The sequence below is a fragment of the Mytilus galloprovincialis genome, chromosome 14, assembly GCF_965363235.1.
Source record: "Mytilus galloprovincialis chromosome 14, xbMytGall1.hap1.1, whole genome shotgun sequence".
Lineage (NCBI taxonomy): Eukaryota > Metazoa > Mollusca > Bivalvia > Mytilida > Mytilidae > Mytilus > Mytilus galloprovincialis.
In genome coordinates, this window is record NC_134851.1 from 41,895,316 (window position 1) to 41,915,499 (window position 20,184).

At 32.8% G+C, this 20,184-nt stretch overlaps 1 long non-coding RNA gene across 1 annotated transcript; it reads right to left on the reverse strand.

Annotated features, from left to right (window-relative positions):
• Window positions 1–10,874: 10,874 nt before the first annotated feature.
• Window positions 10,875–16,396, reverse strand: LOC143058942 (uncharacterized). Its single transcript, XR_012973299.1, has 4 exons — window positions 14,814–16,396; window positions 13,448–13,538; window positions 11,410–11,439; window positions 10,875–11,145 (listed from the first exon to the last, which is right to left on the reverse strand). It is a non-coding gene; the product is annotated as an uncharacterized LOC143058942 (long non-coding RNA).
• Window positions 16,397–20,184: the final 3,788 nt, after the last annotated feature.

A 20,184-nucleotide genomic window follows, 5' to 3' on the forward strand; every position in this document is an offset into this window, starting at 1 on the left:
GAAGATAGATATTGACACGGAGATTGCAAATTAAGTTATTATGAGCATCTCCATAATTGTATCTCTGTGTATGGAACGAAAGAAATGGGTCATGTCAAAATGGAACTGGCCGGTTTCGTCAATGTACACAACCCGGTTTCGTCATAGATTTCAAAATGCATAACCCGGTTTGGTCAAATAAAAAAAATCATAATCGCATTACATTATAATTGATTATTTAACTTCAGCGTTTAAAAGGAGTTTTGTGGGTCGTTGGAAAACAAGTTCGTTCACCGTCAACGGCTTATTATTTATATGAGTCTCAGATTCAAATAAATAATAAGCAAAAACTTGAATTCCTACTCTTTATAGAACACAAATATTTTTATTTACTTTGCATTCCGAAATTTTTTTAACAGCATATTGAGATTAAAGCTGTCTAAATATGCGTTTTCTATATGAGTTATGGGAAAATATGTTAAACATGTTTAAACTTGAAATTAAAGTTTACGGTCTTAAAAATCGAAACACATAATTGATATGTGATTTTCTCGCACAAAAGGATGGACACCTTTATAAGTAATCTAATCATTCTATGTATGTTATCTTTTCTACAATCGTTAAAAATAAATCTCCTTAAGGATAAACGTTGATAATAAGACAACTGTATATGCATGCATAATCGACATAGAAAATGAATGTAGGATTACAACTACCATGCATTAAAATATTTTTTTTATCCCTTATTGTAACTATACTGCTATGTACAAATTAGTATAATAGTCTGAAGTCATCGACAAAATTCAATAATAATTATTTTGTTAACATTACTAAAAACGAGTCTGTACTGTCGCCGTTGTGTTATGATGATCGTACACTGACGTTGGTCAATATATTTTGACAATATATACGGACAGACGGATTCATTTTGTTTCAAAGTGGGCGTAATTCGAACAACTTTTACATACCGCCGAGAGTAGTGAGTCGAACAATATTTTGATTATTTTTTGCTTTACAAAATCGTTAAATACAGGAATCAATATAGTTTTGGCAACCAAAGGTGGGGTCGGGGCGTGCAACATATACGTCATCTAGATTCGCCACTTATCTTATAAAGTGTATACCGAATTAAAATATTGTAAGAAATGAGAAAACAGGGACACCCGGGAAATCAGAATTTTGTTGTACTGTTTGTGTCAGCGACAACACTTTGACTCAGTCCATTCCCGAATCACACGCTTGTAATTCCATGGTTGTCTTTAGTTGCTTTATACCACATGCGTTTTGAACATAAAATAGGCAGGTAGTTTTCTTGTTTGAATTGTTTTACATTTATAATTTAGGACCCTGTTATAGCTTGCTTTCATGCAGTTTGTGTGTTTTTCTCATTGTGTAAGCATACGCTGACCTAAACTTGATTAATTCAACATAATTTTTGTGTCTAAAAGAAAGTTGTCTCATTGTCAATGTTTATGGGATAAGTGGTTACCGTCATTTCTTCTTAATAAGACCTAGATATAAATGACGGTCATGTTTTGCAAACCAACTTTTATTCACATTGAAAATACAAAACTGTCAGATATTGTTTTCGAAAGATATCTTGAAGTTTCAATTGAATTTGAACTGTACAAAAAATGAATTTGAACTGTAAAAATAATGTGAAAAACATGCCTATGAAAACAAATGTGCCTACCAGAAACGGGAAGAAAGTTACAAATCTCACTGCTATGTTATTGATTGTTAAGTGTGAAAACTCGCTTTAGTGTGCAAGTAAGACAGTATATATAGTACCAGAAAATCTGGCAGGACTGCATGCATGATTAATTTGTGCAGAACAGTATAGACTATAGTCGGTTTGGGACTGTTCGTCAATGATTGAATGCATAAATGTATTGAAACGTCGCACGCTACTGGTGTTACTTTGGTGAAATCACGGACAAGACACATTCATCTTATTAATTTTTAAACATAAAAATAGATATTATAAAGTGTTGTATATCATTTTAAAGCTTTTAAACTCTTCTTTCAGATTATTGCAATTTTGTATATGTAATAGACCATTTTCATTAATTAAAACTCGATAAAACCTTTATTTTGCAATATGATTTCCTTGTCCCGCGTTACACTTTTAGTTTTGTGAAATTCTGAATACCGTAAAAAAACATATAAATTTTATTACCAAACGATATAAAAGTTTGTCTAGAACAAGCAATTCATAATTGGGCGATGACGTAATGTCGATTTTTTTCTCTCGAAAAGACGGAAATTTAAAAAAAAAAAGGGATCAAGATGATACAAATTATGTGTCCCATGCACGAAAGGTTGCCGTAATTTTTGTTAAATTGTCCCAAAAAAAGGGAATTCCAGAGCAATCCCCATGTCGAAAGTAAATAATTCTTATACTAGTATTTTGTACAAAGATCACACTTTCGCCTCATGCAATAATAAGGAATTTTTAAAATAAATTCTTATTATTCGAGTTGAATAGCAATGTCCGACATTTTGTCCCCTTCAAACCAAATTAAACGTAGGGTTACGTTTTCTGTTTTTTCATGATGTTTATTTAATATAGTGCCATTCGCTACTTAAAAAAATTGATAATGGATAAAAGTACAAAAAATTATCTCTATTTTGATATTAAATTCCCATAAATTAAATCTAATATACGAGATATCAGATAAAACTAAAATGTCCGATACAATGTCCCCACATACGATTTTGACGTTATTTAATAAAATATACTTGTAACGTTCCGTCTCATTGTCATTATTGCGGTTTTCACAGACGATTTGGAATACGGCTATTTTATTTTGTTGCTTAATAAGAAAACTTTAAAATTAATGTTTTATGTTGAAGCTCTAACGATTCATAGAGAAAAGGTTGGGAGAGATTTTCTAGCGGAACTGAAGTGTTTTCCGGACTACATGTATAAAAGACGGATCCGCTATAATACAAATTAATAGAAAAAAAACAGCAATAATAATTGTTCCCTCTAATTCCCTTGCATATATTTGTGCAGAACTGACATGCTAGATATGCCGTAGTCCTTTCGCCTTGACATTCTGGAGTGCAAAGATGAGTGCATTTGCAGTGCATAGTTTATCCATAAAAAAGTAATCGATTGCCTTTATAATTAAAATGTATATAAAACAAATGGTTTCAATTCAAGTTACTTTTTTATTTTTAATTTGTTAATAAAACTAAACCTTAACATCTTTTATCTAAGAAAAAAACAATTAATCCTTTCTTAAGAAAAAAAATCAATCCTTTAAAATTTATTGTAAAAAGCCATCTGAACAACATGCATTCTAACGTTTATATTACGTCTTTGAGTGTGTAACGTTAGGTGACACCAGTATCGTGCGACGTTTCATTAATAATTGATAGTAAATATTGTAAACTAAGTGTATATAATATAGTATAGTAAATTAAAGTTATGGCACAATCAAAACACATCCTTTTATTTTTCATCTTTACATACTACTATTATAAACAAAGAAAATATAATAATGTTACAAAATAATTAGATACAGTGTTTGCTATTCAGTATTTATATTCCATTTAAAATTAGTTTGAAGTTAAGTGAAATAAGGGATACGCCTTTCATTAGGAAAATGTGTATTATCATAATTAACTATGTCCAAAAGTGCCCGTTTACAATAGATTTTAACACGCCAAGTTTACTTTACAATAAATATATTTTTAAATTCTCGAAAGACAATGTTCAGATCCATGCCAAAGTTTCTTTTCATAAATTGTTTGTTAAAAAAAACAAAAACCGGGTGATATATATAGACGAAACCGGGTGATTGTGTAGTAACAACATTGACGAAACCGGTTTATTTTAATTTGACATGACCCATTTCTTTCGTTCCATACACAGAAATACAATTATTGAGATGCTCATAATAACTAAATTTGCAATCTCCGTGTCAATATCTATCTTCCCGTACCTTTCTTTCCGTACAATGTGAACAATTTAACGAGAAATTAAACAATTTCGAGGCAAGGTTCACTCAATTCGTCATTTTGACATGCATTATGACTTATTTCTCCGTTAATATAGAACGGTTGTAGAAAATATTGCATCTCACAATAGAAAATAGTTGTATATGTATATATATTCTTCGATATCATAAAAAAAATAAAAAAATATGGAGAAACCTACCTTACTTTTGTCTATTGGTGTTCCGTCATTGTGCCGGATGTTAGATACCATCGAGTCCGAGCAAATTTTGCCGGTGTGGTTTAGACACAGTGTTTTAGCTTGCTGTTTGGTCTGTATCAAAGCCCTGTGTAAAAGGCCGTACTTTGACCTGTGTTTGTTATTATCAGGTTGAGAACAACTCTCCCTCAGACAAGGGGTCATTTTACTGATGTAGAAAAGAAAATAGAAATACCAAGGATTTGTATAGTTCTTCTATACAAAACCTTTGAAAACTTAGAATTTTGTACTCAAAAAGAGGAAAGTAACATCATATGTTAAACAACTTTTTCTAAAAGAGGGGTCCACTCATTTTGAATAATATTAAACTGTTAAAGTAAATGTGTTAACATGGTTAAAGTCCAGGAATATTACAAAAATTTTTGCACATGTTTTGACCATTTTTAAAATAACAGATAGATATATATTTCTTTGAGAAAATATGAGCCCTTTTGTACAAACAAATATCTTATATTTTATATTGATCCCTCATAAAACATGTAAAAGGGATACTTATAACATTAAGGGGTTGCCCCAAAACTGATTATGACTTGGATTGAGAATTGTCTCATTGTCAGTTACACATACATAGACCAGATTTAATTATTTCTTGGTGAACAGGGAAAAATACTTGAAAGAAATGTCAAAGTACAAGTGATAAATCAACTTTTAATATTGTCAAAACCTACTATTTTATGTTTACAAAAAAAATTATAATCGCTCGCCTTTACTTTTCAAGCTTCGACTCAAAAAATTTCAAATTAAATATTTTTTTATTAAAATTTTCAAATCGCTCGCTCGCCCCAAATTTTGTAGTCCAAAATCCGTAGAACAAGAAATTAAATTGGTGTGGCCTAACTTTTGTTAAATTGCATGTCTATCAATGAAAGAGATATACCCTATTGTGTCTATCGACATAATTAATATTGTGTGGCCCACTTAAAATAACGGAAATAAAAAACCATCACAATTATGTGTGAACAACAAATGCATTTCTATATACTTGGATAAATATATTTGAAGGACATCACGAGTACTCTTATTCGAATACTTTAGTTTTATTTTGTTATGGTAGTTGTTGTGTGCTTCGTATCGATCTTTAGAGTTAAGAAAATTGCTACTCAGGAGCGAATCCAGCCATTTAAAAAGGGGGGTTCCCAACCCAGAATAAAGGGGGGTTCCAACTATATGTCCCCATTCAAATGCATTGGTCGGCCAAAAAAAGGGGGGTTCCAACCCCCGGAACCCCCTCTTGATCCGCCACTGCTACTGATTTTTACAGTATGTTATTTTCTTGTACACTGTTCCTATTTATTTTTGTTATAACTACGAGGTGCAGAATTAGTTAATAGAAAAATAGAGAACGTTGATTAAATTGTCTTTCTCTAGATTATTTCCAATAATGTACAGTGTCACTGCTGGTGGAGATTTATTTCCCCGAGGGTATCACCAGCCAAGTAGTCAGCACTTTTTTGTGTTTTGTGCTGACATGAATTATCATTGATATGGTTATATTTATAAATATCTTGTTTACAAAATTTTGAATTTTTTAAATACTAAGGCTTTTCTACCCCAGGCATAGATTACCTTAGCTGTATTTGGCAAAGCTTTTAGGAATTTTGGTCCATAATGCACATCAACTTCGTACTTTATTTGGCCTTTTTAATTTTGTTTTGGATTCGAGCGTCACTGATGAGTCTTTTGTAGACGAAACGCGCGTCTGGCGTATATACCAAATTTAGTCCTGGTATCTATGATGAGTTTATTTAATTGAGAAACATGACGGGAAACACTTGATGAGCAGAATCTTTGTAGCGCATGGGTTCCACTTCTGTTTTTGCCATATATCGTGTTGCAAAATTATATGTATAGTGTATATGGACATATTATGTTGATCAATGTTTTTTCTTATGACCAAAGTATTGTTTGTTTTCCTTCAAAGATTGGTTTTATTTATACTCTGTGTCGTCTATCTGTCTATATTTATTTTATCAAAAATTGACCCATGACAAGAAAGGGTTCAGAAAAATATACATTTACTTTTCTGCCGTCACATACAATCTCGAGCATACAATGTATAACTTGTTTTTCATTATTAAAAAATCAATATTCACCTTAAATGTAATTAAACAGTTTTTGTAAATTGTTTACCGGATATACACACTTTTGACAATTTCCCTCTCTAGAATTCTATCATATTGTTTCGATCTGACTAATTTCTAAGTGTGAATCATCTAATTAATAGGAAATAAAACATCTGATCATCCATTTTGATAAATTACATATCTAAAATGGCGGCAACTTTTTGTTAACATGGAAAAAGCCTTGAAAATTCAAATTCTTTGTCAATTTTGTGATGGACAAGCAATTCAATGGAAATGTGATGAGTGCGAAAAGTTCATGTGTTTACCATGTAAAGAATTGGTCCATGACAACTTGAAATCTTTACAGCATCATGGAATTGCCAATGTTGTCGATATTGTGAAAGACAATCCCGATTTTGAGAAGGACAATTCTGCTGAAAGTAAGGTTGCATCGGAGGTCATTTCTTCAGTTTTAAATTCATTTACAACTACAGTACCGGTCATCAATTCCTTAGTTTGCTCTGAAGACGGCTGTGTTTACTTCATACACCAAAAGATAGCAGAGAAAAGTATTCTAGTGAAGGGGGAGCTAAAGGAACCGTCCATTAAATTATCAAAATCTTTAAAGAAACGAATATTCGACATTGCAATAAATAGAGATGACGAATTATTGTTTAACGAGATGGTTGACAATAACAATGTATGTATATTGTCTCAGTCAGGGGAGATAAATACTGTCATCGATACCTCACCAATGAGGCCATTGTCTTTGCACGTAAACAAGGACAATGAATTGATAGTTGGAATAAAAGAACAAGGACCAATCTTTCCTGTACAAAAAGATTCAGTCAGACAAGCCATCATTTTCGGCAGCGACAATAAGAGAAAAGTGACATTGGAAACCGACACAACAGGAAGAAAACTTTTCAATTATCCCGCTCGTATCGAAACAGATTCTGCAAATGTATTGTACGTAGCTGATTGGATGGATACCGATTTGAGCGGGAGAGTAGTTGCTGTTGACACGAATGGTAATCTAAAGTTTGCGTATGCAGGTCATCAAGATTTACAACCATTCTTTCCACATGGTATCGCCATTACACCCAGTGATAATATTATACTCTCGGACCAAAGTAACAATGCATTACACGTTTTGAATTCCACAGGAGAACTCCTCGGACTACATTTATTAGATAGCATATTACATATTAAAGCACCTTTATCGCTGTGTTTTGACCATAAAGGACATTTGCTAATTGGAAGTGGGAAGCTGGACAACAGTAACGCAAAGATATATGTGACAAAAGTAGCGAAAAAAATCGTTTAAATAGGACACGTACAGATAAGGAGGTGGTCAATTTATCATAATCCGGCTATACTGATATCTCTACAAATACAATTTATGCCAATGCATTGTAGTTTCAAATATTCCTTACAAAAAACAAAGCTTGTGGAAAAAATATCTATTTTATGGACAGCAATTGCTTAAATTAAATATTCATTATCTTGGATGATCTTTAATTACGTATCTGACATAAGTCAATACGTACTATTTGTTATTCTATGTTAACGAAATGTTATTGTAAAGATAGACAGAAAGAATATACATACCAAATATGGTATGATAAATTATAACCCTTTTTTCGTCTTTGATTAATTTATTATCAAATAGTTTTGTGTTATTCAATATTCTGTTTATTGTTCCATGCCATTGACAATCCAAAGGTTTTGTGTTTTTATCACCTCACCTATCCTATTCATGCCGGTCGACATTTAAGGCCCTGATACATTTTCTTTCCATTTCACACAGTCTTTAGTTGCTGTTCTTGCTGTAGCTCAGTTGTTCTATCCAAGTGATGCTCGTTCTGTCTCTACTGTCCGTCCCCGTGTGGTTTTTTGACGCCAAATTTCCTTTTTCCGCTGGGCTTCATTTCTATAATGTCATCACTTAGATTCTTTGTTCCAGATATTATGTGGAGGTTTTCGTTTGATATAGTACACTGGACCATCTAATTTTCTGTATCTGCCTCAGACATCTATTTTAGAAGGTGTTCAATACATTTTTATCTTGTTCAGTTGTTTTCTAGGTTTCACATCCATACAGTAGGACTGATATGACTAAGCTGTTAAATGACATGACCTTTGTTTTAAATGACGGTACTGAGGATCTCTTTGTGTTTCTAAACCTGCTGAATTGGTCTTAAGCTTTCTTGATTATGCTGTCCCTGTCATTGTCACAGCCACCTTTTCTTACTCCTAGATAAGTGAAGGTATCGACAACCTCTACTGTGGATTCGTGTATTTTCGTGGGTATCAATTTTCGTGGATTGCTGAAAACTTGCATATTCGTGGATATTTGATATCGTGGTTTTGCCAATCTCTGTATACCAAGCCTATTGAAAATATGATATTCGTTGAACGTTTGAATTTATGGTTAACCTCTATCCACGAAACCCACGAAAATTGATATCCAACGAATTATATTGAATCCACAGTATGTCTTAGTTGTTAAACTTTCACGTAATTTTTTATGGTTTTGTTTGTAAAATGTATTTTGTGTATGTTTATATTATTTGTCACAAACTTATTGTTCAGAGTTTATATGACAATAAATATTTGAATTGAATAGAATTGTTATTTGTGGTGTTCATCCGCATTACTTTTGTTTTTAAATGTGTTGATCTTTAGTCGTATTTTACTGGCATTTGCTTTAAGTTTACTTGTTACCAGCTGAATATGTTAGAATTTAGATGATAGTAGTGCTAGGTCGTCAGCAAAATCAAGGTCTTCTAGTTTGGTGGTAAATTTCCTTCTGATTTTTGTTTATCGTTTGCTTCATGACATGGTTAATAGCAAACAGAAATAAGAAGCCAAATATCATGCATTTTGTTTTACTCCTGTATTTACTTTAAACCATTCCGATTGTATTCCTTCGTCAATGACTGTGCACTCAAATGAATCGCAAAAGGGTACTATAACTGTGTTTGTCTGGGATGTGGTAAGCTTTTAAGAGGTACCATAAGCTTTTCTATGTGGGTGGAGTCAAACGCCTTTTCAAAGTCTACAAAGTTGATGTATTAAGAACCATTCCATTCAGAACAATTTTCTGTGATGTTTCTTTTCAAAAGTGATTAGTTGTTCTGTAGTGTTTTACTCCTTCTGAAGCCTGATTGTTCTTGTCTTAGCTGTTCGTCTATTCCTTTCTGGACTCTTTGGTTTGGGTGAGGATTTTTGTGAATACCTTACTTGGCACCGAAAGTTGTGTTATGCATCTTAGTTTTTAGTTTTTGGAATATATCTTTTCTGAAGAGGATCTATTACCGGTTTTTGGCTTATTTGTTTATCAAAGGCCAATGAGTTGTAAATCTTATATATATATATATATATATATATGTATGATTAGCAAATCTGCAAATACTTGAATATGATTGGTTCTTTTCTAAATTTTCTCCTTGGTTTTCACTTCGATATACTATGCTGTCGATTCTACTTTCTTCATCTAGGTAATATCGGATGGTCCGGCTGGGGTTTACAGAAAATAAAATAAAGGGCAAAATGTGCAGAATAAAGAGTAAACAAATTAAAGAATAGATAAAAAAAAATATACCAAAAACAGTTCGGGCGAAATGAAGATCGATTTAGATACTTCACCCTCGAGAATATTGTTCTTACCTGTTCACAACAACAATGAATTGATATGAAAGGTACCAGGATTATAATTTAATATGCAAGACGCGCGTTTCGTCTTCATAATACTCATCAGAGATTCTCAGATCAAAATAGTTATTTAGCCAAACAAGTACAAAGTTGAAGAACATTGAGTACCCAAAGTTCCAAAAAGTTGTGCAAAATACGGATAAGGTAATATATCTCGGACGCACTTCAGTGCTTCGGTACTGACATGATATATAATCTAACCTACTTCTGCTTACCGAGATGTTATATATTTTTTATTTTTATTTCGTAGACGGTTGATTCTCTTTTTTCGTTTAGTTTTTTTTTTTTTCTTCGTGATTTTGACGATTTCTTACCGTCTTTAATATTATTTCGAACATATCGTGCCTTTGGTAACAACATTCCTAGGAGAGGATAACCGTTGACGGATTAGGTTAGGGAGCTAACATTTGATTTTTATGGTGGCTAGGATGAAGTTTTGCCTTGCTGTAGTCTCTGTCCTCCCTTTTGTATTTTTCATTCTATTCGGTCCTTAAGTTAATTTTCAATTAGTTTAGACTGCCTTTGTTGACATAAATTGATTTATTTAACTCAAAACCCCTGCTTTATCTTTTCCAATTTCTAGCCCCCCAGTAAAATCAAATGGTAACTCCCTAGTTGTCATTTTATATACCTTTTGGTCATAGCTACACCCGTACTCTATTAGGTATGCAGGTGGTTATATACCTTGGCTTTCCCAAAATTTTGAGTTGGAGCGACATTTCACATATATAAAATCGCCCTTTGTCTGAACTTTAACTCCTCTGATCATGTAGCAGATATTAGCATGAAATTTAAGTGCGACCGGATGGAAAAATAATTCATTACATGTCCTTTCTTATATATTTACATTTAATGTAATAAAACAAATAGCATGATCAATGTTCGGTCACTCGTTGCATATTTCCCGCTGCTCGAATTCTTCTTCTCTAAGGCAGACGACATGTTAAAAATCAGTGTAGCAGACGTCAAACGTAGCTCTACATCCGTTATTTACAAATACCATATTCCTTTTCCATCCATAGTAAACCTTGTCCAATCCGAAGTTGCAATAATAGCTTTGACTGACTATTGTCATGGAAACCACGCGACCAGCTCCCAAGTTATCAACCGGACACTCCTGGTACTTCCAACCCCAACTTTCACAACTTATTGAGGTACAACCTGTAAAATTGCAAAATTTTAAAATAAAAATATTAAAATAAGTCATAACAATTTTGTTGCTACATAATATATTAAAATTTATTCAAGGGGAGAAAATCTGACAAATACCAATGTGTGCTGCATGTCCAGTAAAGGGCCATGAGTAACACACAATACAGGTCGCAGCAGTAGAACACAAGCGCATGAAGAAATATGTAGTCAAAATTTGAACTCATTAAAAAAGTAAACTCACACGCCGTTGAATGATATAAGTTAAAAACTTACCATTAGGTTTTGAACTAAAACCAAAGGGATCTACAACAAAAAAAAATCTCATTTACCGTTACTTGTTTCCACATAATGATCGATACGAGGCCATAAATCAGTATGATTGAACTAAAAACCAGTGTGTACACTTATATCATTGTGTTAACTTCATATGTTTCTGTATAAGCGTTGAAATGAAAAGTTATAAAAACACGTGCAATTTAAGTACTCCCAGACAATCAAGCTCGTGCAACCGTAGTACTTACAGACAAACAAGCTCGTGTAATCGTTATACCACAGCCATCAAGCCCGTTCAACCGCAGTACTTACAAACAATCAAGCTCGTGCTTGGAAAAGCAGGTTTTTACCTTCAATTTAGAGTCGCAGATGTGCCTTCAGTGTGTAGCAACAAAATTTCTCTTATTGCTTAAGGTATTTTTTTCAGCTACTACACAGCACATGAGACAAAAACTGCTACTGCAATAAAGATACCAAAAGGGACAGTCAAACTCATAAATCGAAAATAAACTGACAACGCCATGGCTAAAAATGACAAACAGACAAACAATAGTACACATGGCACAACATAGAAAACTAAAGAATAAACAACACGAACCCCACCAAAAACTAGGGGTGATCTCAGGTGCTCCGGAAAGGTAAGCAGATCCTGTGCACATAGAGAAACAACAATCAATAAACGTCGCGTTATTGTTGTTGTTCGTCCCAAAATCTACATAAAATATATTTCTTGTCGATTGTCAGTCACGCTATGAAGTTTCATTATAATGTGTTTAAGGCGACATTAAGTTATCTAAAGAGAGTGTGATATAAGTGCTTATATCCAAAAGGGAAGTCTGGAATTCCGTATGATATAAGGAAGTAATGACGCGTTTATCAAAATTAAGTGGCACTATTTCCGTTCATTTATTCTTTACCTTTCGTGTACATATGTGTGATACTTTATTTTCTCACTTTCATGCTTATGTGCCCAATTTTATAATTGCTGTATATATGTCATATATAGTGCGATCGTTGTGTGACAGCTATTTTTAAGATTTTTAAGATTTCTTTGTCAGATGTAACTTGTTGATATTACCCATACAGCTATGTGCCTGAATGCACATATTTAGCGTTGTCGAGGCACTTCAGTAACTCCGAGTACTCTCGGATATGTACATAATTGTCTTTCTGTCGTGGATATGTATAAGTACTCTGCCACGTCCACCATAAGGCCATACAGTCCCCTATAGTTATTATAGTTTCTGTCAGTGTCATGTGGTCTTTGGTGGAGAGTTGTCACGTTGTCATCTTATTTTGATACTTAGAATCGTATTCAAAACAGTGTAGCTGTGGCCATTGATTGACAACTTTAAATTATCCCATTGACTGGGGCAGATTAGGTGAACGTGTGTCCGTAACGACAACTGCTCACTACTTACTTATTAAAGATTTTAAACTGTGGGGTCACCAAAGGTTTTTAACGCCTTTAATATTAAAATAATTCGAAAAATTAATCAGGAATAACTTTATGTTTTGATTTATATTATTGATATAAATCAAAACATCGTGTTATTCCTGATTAGTTTTTCTAATTTCTATATTTAGGTGTTGAGAACCTTTTGTGACCCCACAGTTTAAGTGCCTTTAACAAGTACATAGTGAGCAGCGGTTGTTACAGACAAACGTTCACATAATCTGCCCCAGTCAATGGGATAATTTGAGGTCGTCAATCAATGGCCACAGCTACACTGTTTTGAATATGATTCTAAGATAGTTTAGAAATTGCAGTAAGGTGAGAGTGTTTGCTTTTTGTTGAAGGGTTCATTATAGTTTTTAAATAAATATATTAACCAGCAATGAAATCGATGTGATTGTATCATAATTGATTTACCATATATGTCATATATCTTTTCTTGTCAATTGCCAACATGCTCGTATTTATGTATCTTTCCAAATTGAAAAGGGGACTGAAAATCGGAGAGTGGAATAAATATTATAGCTAAATTGTGTTTTGTTAATTAGTATAGAAACATTTGTATTTATTTCAGTTATTTACCTAAAGGATAGCAGGTATGACTTGCATTTTGCATGACAACACAAAGTTCGTTGCTTTGGCAACTGTAATTTTGACAACCACCTCCATAATCCTGAAACAAAACGAAATTGTATTACAATTTTATCTTAATTAATAGTACAAGCTGAAGTATGAAGCATTTACCAAAAAAAAACCAGCTTTATTCTTGTAGACAATATAGTAAAATTTAATTGGTTTAGTTCGCGGAAGCTACTGTATAGTAGTGATTATTTATTTTAGTTTTCTCTCCATAAATCCAATATTCAATAGAAATATGGCGTATAAATTATAAAATATGTTCATTTCTATTTTCACAACACAGGACAAAAGAAAAAAATTTCAAGAACTCGAATCTTTTAAGTTCGAATTCCGAGATAAAGTTGAAATCTTTAGACAACATGTCAAAATAACAATTTTTTTTCAAAACGTTTCATGCTTATTTCATTTTCACGAAGTTCATAATTCTTTTCCGCATAAACACGACTAGCGTGATTCATTTGTTTTTCAGTTCTGTATGAGAATAATCATTGGTACATTGCTTTTAACCTTAAATTTTGAAATAATTTAATTGAAAGTATCAAAAACTAAAAACAAATCTGAATCAGACAAAACCTATCTATAGCCTCTTTTTTTAAAGTTAAATGGTTGCTTCCTAAACAATATATTTTTGTATTTCTGTCATTATATGAGAAGATCGGTGGTATATCTAGTTTCAATCTAACATGAAATCTTTGTCTGTATACAAATTTTGAATTAACTGGCCTGCAAAATAAGTCAATCAATATTGGCAAATTCATATGTCAAGCTTTAAATCTTCATGCGTCTAAAATTAGTGACACAATCTCAACAGACAATTCCAAAGACCTGACATTAAGAACATATTCTGCAATGCATGAACAAAAAATTATTAAAAAAAAACAATGACCGCGTACCTGCCTCGGGATTAGCACATGTTTATTATCTTTATATGTCTAAGATGTGTTTTGGTGAGGTAAATTTGGTTGAAAGGGGATACAATAATACATCATACAATAAAGGGATATTGTGTCTAAATTCGTGACACAAAATAAACAAAAGCACAATGGAAATTTTCCAAAGCGATTATATTGTTGTCCTTCATATCTCACCATCTTCGTCATGATCAGTTGATGAACCTCCGATGGGGTTTAATATTTTTATGCGTGAATTTTAACATAACTAACCTGGTGTATATCGTCTGCGTCAATGTAAATAAATCCATTCAAAGAAGTCAAAATTGTATGAATTCCATCTGCCTTTTTATTATTTATATGACAAATTTTCTCATTAGGGAAATAATTAATTGATTTGCATGCCAACATTTGCTTACAAAATTGAATGCAGTGCAGTTTTTGGTCAAACTTCTGCTGGAAGGCCACGTGACCCATCAGAGCGTGATTGTTCGTCTGCTTGACAGGTATATTAATTGAGAATACGTTAATCACCAATGCAAAGAACACAGCAAAATGTTTCATTCTGAAAACAAAATGTGTAGATAATTAAAAAACTGAATAACCATATATTGCAAAGAGTACAGCAAAAAGTTTCATTCGGAAACAAAATTTATCAATATAAAAAAAAAGAAAAACCAATTGCAAAGAACTGAGCAAAATGTTTCATTCGTATTTTTGTTTATCAATAATTAAAAAAGTTCCAGTAAAAAAAACCTACGTTGACATAGAGCTATTGCTATCCATGCATGCCAGTTTGGACTCCGGTGGGTAGCTGTCTTCTAAATTAGCAATTTTACCACACTCTCCTTATTCTTATACTAAACTCATCATGTGTAACGGTACAGAAAATTATGTTGTACAATTCAATAATTTTTAACGTAGAATATATATACAAAATTCCACAAATATTTGACTCAAAATAAAAAAAAAATTATAAGTAATTCGCATTAAATTGAATTTCTATCTCTTTTGTAATATATACAATACAGTTTTAATTTTCAAACTCAATATGTGTAATGGTAAGGAAAATTGCCTTTTTTTCGCAATTGGTACTTTATAATTTTCGCAAATGGTACTTTTTAATTTTCATTTCTCGTCCCTTCGCCTATTGCAAAAAACTCACTGTTAAAAAAAAAGTTATTACCAAAAATTAGAAGACTCTTTTTTAATCAATTATAATTTTTATTAAACTCACTTTTTTATTCGTTTAAGCCAAATCCTGACAGAGTTATTGAAACACAGTACCACTCATAATCAGTGCCTAATGAGAAGCTAAAACTTCAAGACAATGTTACTGTATGCGTTGTTATGTCCAGAGATTTAATTCAGGTCGTCATTATAAATATTTTACAAGTGTAATTGCTCCTGTTGAAACATTTGTTCTTTGAATAATTAAAACATATAAAAGCTACATTTCAGATACTGGACAAATAAAAATCGGTCTTGTTCAAACTTTAAGTTTTTTTGTTTGGTTTACATGGTCGATTATGTCTAAATATCGTTTTCTTAGCTTATGTAAATAATGTAAGCGTGCGTTTTCCCACCGAGTGACTTATCTTTTAAGTGGACATCCGAGTATATTATCATAATAGGCCTAGCGATAGGGAGTCTAGAATAGCCGATAAGTTACGTTTTAGTACATTTTGTCCCTTCATCATTGCAAAATAATAAAAAAAAAATATTATTTTCCACCGTATGATGATGGAAGTGTTTAACGACCTTGACTAGCTATACAGCCCTCGCATGGTCGGTATCTGGACCATTTTAGGGAGCTATCATTTGATTTTTATAGTGGGTGCTAGGAAGAACTTTGAAAAAAATAGGCAAAACAGGAGTTTTAAATAAAAAATTCGTAAGGGTTCCGCGGAACCCAGTGTCTCGCCTACTCTTTCTGTTAATCGCAGGCTCAACAAAAATGAGGAAATAAATCCTGTTGATACTATTTTTTGATTGTAAGAAGCTTTTGATTGTAAGAAGCTTCTGTCCAAGTTTGGTAAAATCCAGGATAGTTTATGAATCTAATAAATGTTTAAAAACTTTAACTGCAGACTGAATGTAATGTTAACTGGAAGAAAACAAAATTTCCTTCTCGATACTAGCTTTTGATCATAAACAAGCTTCTATCCAAGTTTGGTACAAATCCAAAATAGTATAAGAAAGTTATTAAATTTTTTAAAAATTTAACCACAGAGTGAATGTGTTGTTTCCTGGCAGAAAATTTAAGTCCATTTAAAAGTAAAATACGAAAAAATAGATTTATTCTTTTACAAAATTTCTATCTAGATACTAGCTTTTGATCATAAACAAGCTTCTGTCCAAGTTTGGTACAAATCCAAAATAGTATAAAAAAATTATTAAAATTCTTAAAAGTTTAACCACAAAGTGAATGTGTTGTTTCCTGGCAGAAAGTCTAAGTCCATTTAAAAGTAAAATACGGACAAATGGATTTGTTTTTTTTTACAAAATTTACTTCTGGATACTATCTTATGATCATAAACAAGCTTCTGTCCAAATTTCGTACCAACCCAGGATAGTTTAAGAAAGTTATAAAATTTTTAAAACTTTAACCACAGAGTGAATGTAATATTTCCCGGCAGAAAATCTAAGTCCATTTATAAGTAAAATACGGGAAAAAATGGAATTTGATTTTTACAAAAGGAGTAGGTCCAGTAAGGACCGATTTTGGCCTCAAATTTCAGGTTCATTTGACGAAAGATGATGACCATTTTTTAAACACTTAAGTGTCTATTTTATTTGATTCAATTAATTTATGTGAAAGATTTTAACTAATTTAATCATTAAAAACGCTCCGATTCAAGCTCAAATATGAAAAATCTACCAATTATGCTGAAAAATGTCACTTTTAAGATGGTTTTTGTCAAAAATGAAAGTGGCCGCATCCGTGTTCATCCTCAACCTTTATATATATTATGTATTATCATCAAATACAACTTATATTTAAATATTTTGGATGAACACGAATGCGGCAACTTTCGTTTTACACGGAAACCGTCTAAAATTTAACCAAAATGCTAGAATTGTGAAGATTTCTGTAATTTAGCATGACTTAATGGTGCTAGTACTCGATATATGTACATCGTTTTGTCAAAAACAGCCCATATTTATGTAGCAGAAGCATTCGACTGTCCAATAAATAACTAAAAGTATACATTTTAACAATTTTGTAAAACTGCTATATTTTGGGGCCAAAAAGGGGTCTTACTGGACCTACTCCTTTACTTCTGGATACTATCTTATGATCATAAACAACTTTCTGTCCAAGTTTGGTACAAATCCAGGATAGTCTAAGAAAGTTATTAAAATTTCAAAAACTTTTAACCACAGAGTGAATATTTGTGAACGCCGCCGCCGACGACAACGACACCGACGACGACGGAATGTAGGATCGTTTAGTCTCGCTTTTTCGACTAAAGTCGAAGGCTCGACAAAAAGGCAGGATGACAATTTAAGTTAACGAAAAGTAAGGATAACCTATATAAAAAAAGACAGGACCGTTTAGAGTTTAGACTCACTCTTTAAAAAGTTATTAATTTAACAAAGGATTAAAATTTTGTATGTAAGACTATGTTTACAAATTCTTGATTTTACATTGTAGGGAGCTCTTTGCATATGCATTTTGATCAAATCGGTACAAATTCTATTTCTAATAACTTTTAAATAGCTAAGTCCACATGTAGTCGCTATATCTAGTTGTTTACAATCAGGGTTTTACATCCTGTCGAGACTTATATTTCTTGCATCTAACAAGGTCATGCTATTCCAAGACTGTTTATGACGTCGAACAGATTGATTATTAAAAGTCTGGAAAAATATGATTTACTTATAGTCGGAATTATTTTTTTTTAAAACAAACTCCACTGGGTAACTACGATTTCCTCTACCTCATATAAATAAGAAGATGTGGTATGACTGCCAATAAGACAACTCTCCACAAGAGACCAAAATGACTCAGACATTAACAACTATAGGTCACCGTTCGGCCTTCAACAATGAGCAAACATCAACCAACCAAATTATACCTTGTTACGCAATCAACATTATGATTATTTGAATATCTATGTAAATAAAATTGTTTAATGCTTTGTCTACAGGGTTAACAACATACTAGTGTAATGAAGAGAGGATGAAGAATTTCCAACTTCAACCTTCTTTTGTTCAAAATGCTTAACCGGCAAGCTTTGGAATATTAAAACAAAATGCTCCGCATGGCGCAGTTTGTTACAACAGCACAAGTCAAACCCATTCAAGCTTGATACAGCCTAGGTTTCTGACACAGAACGAACGTATATGGTCTAAGGACTAAGAAATTTGACATTGAACTTTCTGCATTTTGGGTAGTTCTTAGGCAATTCTTTAAAATTAGTACAAAAAGTGTTTGCTTTAACATAAAAGACCCTTTAAAACATAAGAGCTCATGGTTGATTTAACAAGCTTTCATATATATCCGTCTTGGTTCCAATGATCATCCGATATTTATAGTAAACCTCATATTGCCCATGTTGCAGTATTAACCCAAAATTGACACCAACAGTTAATGTCCCTGAACTTTGACTCATCAGGACCATTTCCAAGGTCATTTTAATAATTCATATAATGCCGATTTTGCTGTTGGTTTTCCTGTTTCAATGGTCATTAGTCATTTTGGACTCTTAATAGCTTGCAGGTCCTTATGAGCCCAAGGGAATCTAGTTGATTTCAATCCTAAAACAAGTTCTTCCAAACTTTTCTGCACTAATTTCTGACTGCTAGTATCGCAGAATCATTTCCAGTACCTTTATTTGATTTATTGTTGATTGCTGGTGTATAATGCCCGTTTCAAACTCTTGGATATATTATGGTGGCTAGTTTTTAATGGTACTAGGAACCATCTTCCTTCAGCAATAATAGTTACCAGCATAGGCGGATCCAGGGGGAGCCTGGGGGGCCCGCCCCCCCCCCCCCCTTCGTGGGAAAAATTTGGTTGATTATATAGGAAATCATTGAAGCATGACTGGAGCGGGCCCCCCCCCCCCCCCCCCCCCCTTAGGAAAAGTTCTGGATCCGCCACTGACCAGCAATTAAATTTGGAATCACCAGTGTGGTTTGAACTGACAAACTAAGGCCGTGTTCACACCAAACGCCGTGTAGAGTAAACATGTTTACAATTAGTTTAGTGTAGTGTACACTGGTTTCACATTACATTTGTTCACATCTATACACCTTGTTTAGCTACCTGTACATAAGATTTGTTCCCACTTGTAAACTATATGTCATTTAAATGTTCATTAAGTAGAACTGAATTCAAAATTTTTGACAATTTTTGTTGCGGTAAAGGAACAATCATTTGACTCAAAATGGGGGTGGAAATGGAAATATTCCGATCCCCAATTTGATAAAAAAAAAAAAATGGTCATACAGATGATAAAAAAAATATTCTGAATCAAGAGTTTCCCCATACATTATAGTGTTAAATATTGAAAAAAAAGTATTTGATCACCAGCATCGAAAAAAAAGGAATAAAAACGTTCGCGCGAAAAAAAAATCTGACTCAGATAAAAAAAAATAACCCTCCCCCATTTTTTAAGTTAAGTGGTTGCTACTTTATGAAAGCCATTTTTATAATTTGCAGTAGTTTGAATATACTAGAGATGTCTTGATTACGCATTAGAAAACGTTAGCTGCAGCATCGTGCTTACAGCCGAAAAAAAGGATTGAGATATTAGGGATCACTACATTTTTATCTTTTCT